This window comes from Triticum dicoccoides, chromosome 3A, assembly GCF_002162155.2.
Source record: "Triticum dicoccoides isolate Atlit2015 ecotype Zavitan chromosome 3A, WEW_v2.0, whole genome shotgun sequence".
Classification (NCBI taxonomy): Eukaryota; Viridiplantae; Streptophyta; class Magnoliopsida; order Poales; family Poaceae; genus Triticum; species Triticum dicoccoides.
Window position 1 is genome coordinate 740,345,288 of NC_041384.1, and position 7,517 is coordinate 740,352,804.

The 7,517-nt window shown below is 49.3% G+C and overlaps 1 pseudogene; it reads left to right on the top strand.

Moving 5' to 3' along the window:
• The first annotated feature begins 5,216 nt into the window (after positions 1–5,216).
• Positions 5,217–6,678, top strand: LOC119273198 (annotated as a pseudogene).
• The last annotated feature ends 839 nt before the right edge of the window (positions 6,679–7,517 follow it).

Below are 7,517 nucleotides of genomic sequence, written 5' to 3' on the forward strand. Positions count from 1 at the left end.
GAAATCAGTGGAGGCGGAGATCAAAAAGGAACATCAAGTGTTGATGGTGAATAAAACCACTAAGTTTAAGAAAGGCAAGGGTAAGAAGAACTTCAAGAAGGACGGCAAGGGGGTTGCCCCGCCCGGTAAGCAAGCTGCCGGGAAGAAGTCAAAGAATGGACCCAAGCCCGAGACTGAGTGTTTTTATTGCAAGGGAAGTGGTCACTGGAAATGGAACTGCCCCAAATATTTAGCGGACAAGAAGGCCGGCAACACTAAAGGTATATGTGATATACATGTAATTGATGTGTACCTTACCAGTACTCGTAGTAGCTCCTGGGTATTTGATACCGGTGCGGTTGCTCACATTTGTAACTCAAAGCAGGAGCTGCGGAATAAGCGGAGACTGGCGAAGGACGAGGTGACGATGCGCGTCGGGAATGGTTCCAAGTCGATGTGATCGCCGTCGGCACGCTACCTCTACATTTACCTATGGTATTAGTTTTAACCCTCAATAATTGTTATTTAGTGCCAGCTTTGAGCATGAACATTGTATCAGGATCTCGTTTAATTCGAGATGGCTACTCATTTAAATCCGAGAATAATGGTTGTTCTATTTATATGAGAGATATATTTACGGTCATGCTCCACTGGTGAATGGTTTATTCTTAATGAATCTCGAGCGTAATGTTACACATATACATAGTGTGAATACCAAAAGATGTAAGGTTGATAATGATAGTCCCACATACTTGTGGCACTGCCGCCTTGGTCACATAGGTGTCAAATGCATGAAGAAGCTCCATGCAGATGGACTTTTAGTCTCTTGATTAGGAATCATTTGACACGTGAGAACCATGCCTCATGGGTAAAATGACCAAGACTCCATTCTCAGGAACAATGGAGCGAGCAACCAACTTATTGGAAATCATACATACTGATGTGTGTGGTCCAATGAGTGTTGAGGCTCGCGGTGGCTATCGTTATGTTCTCACCCTCACTGATGACTTGAGTAGATATGGGTATGTCTACTTAATGAAAAACAAGTCTGAGACTGTTGAAAAGTTCAAGGAATTTCAGAGTGAGGTTGAGAATCAACGTGACAGAAAAATCAAGTTCTTGCGATCAGATCGTGGGGGAGAATACTTGAGTCACGAATTTGGCACGCACTTAAGGAAATGTGGAATAGTTTCACAACTCACGCCGCCTGGAACACCTCAGCGTAATGGTATGTCTGAACGTCCTAATCGCACTCTATTGGATATGGTGCGATCTATGATGTCTCTTACCGATCTACCGCTGTCATTTTGGGGCTATGCTTTAGAGACTGCCGCATTCACTTTAAATAGGGCTCCGTCGAAATCCGTTGAGACGACACCGTATGAATTATGGTTTGGGAAGAAACCTAAGCTGTCGTTTCTAAAAGTTTGGGGATGCGATGCTTATGTCAAGAAACTTCAACCTGAAAAGCTCGAACCCAAATCGGAAAAATGCGTCTTCATAGGATACCCTAAAGAAACTATTGGGTATACCTTCTACCTCAGATCTGAAGGCAAGATCTTTGTTGCCAAGAATGGATCCTTTCTAGAGAAAGAGTTTCTCTCGAAAGAAGTAAGTGGGAGGAAAGTAGAACTTGATGAAATATTACCTCTTGAACCGGAAAGTGACGCAACTCAAGAAAATGTTCCTGAGGTGCCTGCACCGACTAAAGAGGAAGTTAATGATGATGATCATGAAACTTCAGATCAAGTTGCTACTGAACTTCGTAGGTCCACAAGGACACGTTCCGCACCAGAGTTGTACGGCAACCCTGTCTTGGAAATCATATTGTTAGACAATGGTGAACCTTCGAACTATGAGGAAGCGATGGCGGGCCCAGATTCTGACAAATGGCTGGAAGCCATGAAATCCGAGATAGGATCCATGTATGAAAACGAAGTATGGACTTTGACTGACTTGCCCGATGATTGGCGAGCCATAGAAAATAAATGGATCTTTAAGAAGAAGACAGACGCGGATGGTAATGTGACCATCTATAAAGCTCGGCTTGTCGCTAAGGGTTATCGACAAGTTCAAGGGGTTGACTACAATGAGACTTCCTCACCTGTAGCGAAGCTGAAGTCCGTCCGAATCATGTTAGCAATTGCCGCATTCTATGATTATGAGATATGGCAAATGGACGTCAAAACGGCATTCCTTAATGGTTTCCTTAAGGAAGAATTGTATATGATGCAGCCAGAAGGTTTTGTCGATCCTAAGAATGCTGACAAGGTGTTGAAGCTCCAATGCTCGATCTATGGGCTGGTGCAAGCATCTCGGAGTTGGAACATTCGTTTTGATCAGATGATCAAAGCGTTTGGGTTTACGCAGACTTATGGAGAAGCCTTCATTTACAAGAAAGCGAGTGGGAGCTCTGTAGCATTTCTCATATTGTATGTGGATGACATATTGTTGATGGGAAATGATATAGAATTCTTGGAAAGCATAAAGGCCTACTTGAACAAGTGTTTTTCAATGAAGGATCTTGGAGAAGATGCTTACATATTAGGCATCAAGATCTATAGAGATAGATCGAGACGCCTCATTGGTCTTTCACAGAGTACGTACCTTGACAAGTTATTGAAGAAGTTCAATATGAATCAGTCAAAGAAGGGGTTCTTGCCTGTATTGCAAGGTACGAGATTGAGCACGGTTCAATGCCCAACCACGGCAGAAGATAGAGAAAAGATGAGTGTCGTCCCCTATGCCTCGGCCATAGGGTCTATCATGTATGCTATGTTGTGTACCAGACCTGATGTAAACCTTGCCGTAAGTTTGGTAGGAAGGTACCACAGTAATCCCGGCATGGAACACTGGACAGCGGTCAAGAATATCCTGAAGTACCTGAAGAGGACTAAGGATATGTTTCTCGTTTATGGAGGTGACGAAGAGCTCGTCGTAAAGGGTTACGTCGATGCTAGCTTCGACACAGATCTGGATGACTCTAAGTCACAAACCGAATACGTGTATATTTTGAATGGTGGGACAGTAATCTGGTGCAGTTGCAAGCAAAGCGTTGCGGCGGGATCTGCATGTGAAGCGGAGTACATGGAAGCCTCGGAGGCAGCACAAGAAGCAATCTGGGTGAAGGAGTTCATTACCGACCTAGGAGTCATTCCCAATGCGTCGGGCCCGATGACTCTCTTCTGTGACAACACTGGAGCTATTGCCCTTGCCAAGGAGCATAGGTTTCACAGGAAGACCAGGCATATCAAGCGTCGCTTCAACTCCATTCGTGAAAGTGTTAAAAAATGGAGACATAGATATTTGTAAAGTACATACGGACCTGAATGTAGCAGATCCGTTGATTAAACCTCTCCCTAGAGCAAAACATGATCAACACCAGAACTCTATGGGTGTTCGATTCATCACAATGTAACTAGACTATTGACTCTAGTGCAAGTGGGAGACTATTGGATTCATGATAATTGTCTATTGTTCATGCTATAATTGTGTTATCCGGAAATCGTAATACATGTGTGAATACATAGACCACAACACGTCCCTAGTGAGCCTCTAGTTGACTAGCTCGTTGATCAAAAGATAGTCATGGTTTCCTGACTATGGACATTAGATGTCATTGATAATGGGATCACATCATTAGGAGAATGATGTGATGGACATGACCCAATCCTAAGCATAGCTCAAAGATCGTGTAGTACGTTTGCTATAGCTTTTCCAAATGTCAAGTATCATTTCCTTAGACCATGAGATTGTGCAACTCCCGGATACCATACGAGTGCTTTGGGTGTGCCAAACGTCACAACGTAACTGGGTGACTATAAAGGTGCACTACGGGTATCTCCGAAAGTGTCTGTTGGGTTGGCACGAATCGAGACTGGGATTTGTCACTCCGTATGAAGGAGAGGTATCTCTGGGCCCACTCGGTAATGCATCATCATAATGAGCTCAATGTGACAAAGTGGTTGATCACGGGATCATGCATTACGGTACGAGTAAAGTGACTTGCCGATAACGAGATTGAACGAGGTATTGGGATACCGATGATCGAGTCTCGGGTAAGTAACGTACCGATTGACAAAGGGAATTGTATACGGGATTGATTGAATCCTCGACATCGTGGTTCATCCGATGAGATCATCGAGGAGCATGTGGGACCCAACATGGGTATCCAGATCCCGCTGTTGGTTATTGACCGAAGATTCGTCTCGGTCATGTCAGCGTGTCTCCCGAACCCGTAGGGTCTACACACTTAAGGTTCGGTGACGCTAGGGTTGTTGAGATATTAGTATACGGTAACCCGAAAGTTGTTCGGAGTCCCAAATGAGATCTCGGACGTCACGAGGAGTTCCGGAATGGTCCGGAGGTGAAGAATTATATATAGGAAGTCCAGTTTCGGCCATCGAGAAAGTTTCTGGGGTCACCGGTATTGTACCGAGACCACCGGAAGGGTCCCAGGGGTCCACCGGGTGGGGCCACCTATCCCGGAGGGCCCCATGGGCTGAAGTGGGAGGGGAACTAGCCTCCCTCTCCCTCCCGTGACACCTCTCCCTCTCGCTAAGCTTGGCGAAGCCCTGCCGAGATCGCCGTTGCTTCCACCACCACGCCGCCGTGCTGCTGGATCTCCATCAACCTCTCGTTCCCCCTTGCTGGATCAAGTTGGAGGAGACGTCTTCCCAACCGTATGTGTGTTGAACGCGGAGGTGTCATCCGTTCGGCGCTAGGTCATCGGTGATTTGGATCACGACGAGTACGACTCCATCAACCCCGTTCTCTTGAACGCTTTCGCTCGCGATCTACAAGGGTATGTAGATGCACTCCCCTCTCCCTCGTTGCTAGATGACTCCATAGGTTGATCTTGGTGATGCGTAGAAAATTTTAAAATTCTGCTACGTTCCCAACAACTATGCATTAGGGAGGTAATATCATACACTAGTATCATATGCATGATACTAATATATGATACTCTCCATTACAACCAGCCTGAGCGTATAGGCTTACGGGAGTCTGGATGTCCGTCTAACTAATCCGTGTTATGTCGTTTGGCGGAAATCGGCTTGATAAACTTTTAGATCAAGTGGCCTCACTTCTCTCCCCATTTATAACTGACCAAGAGCAGAAATCTTTAACTCTCTATTCCCGAACTCGAGAGAGGCCTATGTCATCTTTGCCGACAGCCTATGAAATTCCTCCAAACTAAAGGAGACCTTAGGCATAGACATATTTGTGTGTGATCGATCGTGCGGAAGATGAGCAGCCATAGGCTCTCACTGCTGCTGGTGGCGTTGACGGTGGCGGCGGAGTACAATGTGGTGGACTACGGCGTGAGGCCTGATGGCGGGGCGGACTCGGCGGGGGCGTTCCTGGCCGCGTGGGGTGCAGCGTGCAACGACACGAGGCGCTACGGCTCCCGACCGGTGCTGCGCATGCTGGCGGGCAGGTTCTTGCTTAGCCCAGCCTATTTCAGGGGGGCCTGCCGAAGCGCCGGCGTGGTCGTGGCCATTGACAACAACGGCACCGTCTTCGCGCCGCCGGCAGTGGACAGCAGGGCGTGGATCATGTTCCACCACGCCGATGGCCTGGCGATCCGTGACGGGACGCTAGACAGGCAGGGACAGGAGTATTGGCGTGCAAGAAGGTCGGCAATTGCACCGGGCAAGGTCCCAGGGTGAGTGATGACATGAACTTCTTGGGTTTTTTTTTGCAATGTGATTGGATTCAGTTTCCCTGTGACAGGCGTTGGACATACGTACGTACGATTGCAGATGCTTGATATTAGCCAGTCTAAAGGCGTGAGTGTGAAGCAGCTGACGCTGCTCAACAACAAGGTATTCCACATGGCCATCTTTGACTGCACCGGCGTGACGGTCCAAGGCATACGGATCATTGCACCGGCCAACAGCCCCAACACCGATGGCATCCACGTCAGCCACTCCCGCCATGTGAGCATCCTCAACACCACCATCGGCACCGGCGATGATTGCGTCTCCTTAGGGCCCGGCACCACCGACGTGCTCATCAGGGACATCAAGTGCGGTCTGGGCCACGACATCAGGTGTCACCTTCAATTGCTGGTTCATCATCCGTTATTGTGTCTTCTTGTGGTTTGCGCAACGTAATAGCATTGGTTTTGTGTTTGCATTGGATGGACGGTGGCAGCATCGGGAGCCTGGGATGGTAGGACGGTGCGGAGGGGGTGAGGAACGTGATGGTGGACAAGGCGGTGTTGACGGGCACGACCAACGGCCTGCGGATCAAGACATGGGCGATGCCCAACTCCGACTCCGTCACCAACGTCTCCTTCTCACGGGTCACCATGAACTGCGTGGCCGACCCCATCCTCATCGACCAGAACTACTGCCCCTGCAAGGTCGACTGCCCAGGCAATGTACGTAAGAGATGCCCCCATTCAAGTTACCTGCACGTCAATCCGTCCATCGACTGTATCATGAGCTCTGTTGTTGTGTGTGCATGCAGAGCTCGGGGTGCAGATCAGCAACATATCATACACGGACATCCGAGGGCACATCGGTGACGCCCGTTGCAGTCAAGTTCAACTGCAGCGGCACCAACCCCTGCAGCGGGATCAAGCTCAGGAACATTAGTCTGACGTACAAGCACAGGCGGCCGGCGCAGGCCAAGTGCGGAAATGCTGGCCGGTCCACGTCCGGAGAGGTCAGACCGCCGAGCTGCTTCTAACGATCGAAGTTTGCCGTCCGGCCGGAGAAGCGCGAGCATCTTCTTGATTCGATGGTTTCTGTAAATACTTCACGTGCACAGTTGCGTAACATCAAAAAGAAAAAAACATGGTAGTGTGATCATTGCTTGGTGGATCTCAAAGCGACGCTTATATCGATTGACAAAGGAAATTGTATACGGGATTAATTGAATCCTCGACATCGTGGTTCATTCGATGAGATCATCGAGGAGCATGTGGGAGCCAACATGGGTATCCAGATCCCGCTGTTGGTTATTGACCGGAGAGTCGTCTCGGTCATGTCTGCGTGTCTCCCGAACCCGTAGGGTCTACACACTTAAGGCTCGGTGACGCTAGGGTTGTTGAGATATTAGTATACGGTAAACCGAAAGTTGTTCGGAGTCCCGGATGAGATCCCAGACGTCACGAGGAGTTCCGGAATGGTCCGGAGGTGAAGAATTATATATACGAAGTCCAGTTTCGGCCATCGGGAAAGTTTCAGGGGTCACAGGTATTGTACCGGGACCACCGGAAGGGTCCCGGGGGTCCATCGGGTGGGGCCACCTATCCCAGAGGGCCCCATGGGCTGAAGTGGGAGGGGAACCAGCCCCTAGTGGGCTGGTGCGCCCCCCTTGGGCCTTCCCGCGCGCCTAGGGTTGGAAACCCTATGCGTGGGGGGCGCCCCACTTGGCTTGGGGGGCAAGCCACCCCCCTTGGGCGCCGCCCCCCTTGTAGATCCCATCTCCTAGTGCCGGCGCCCCCCTAGGAGTCCTATATATAGTGGGGGGGAGGGAGGGCAGCTGCACCCTAGCCCCTGGCGCCTCCCTCTCCCTCCCGTGAC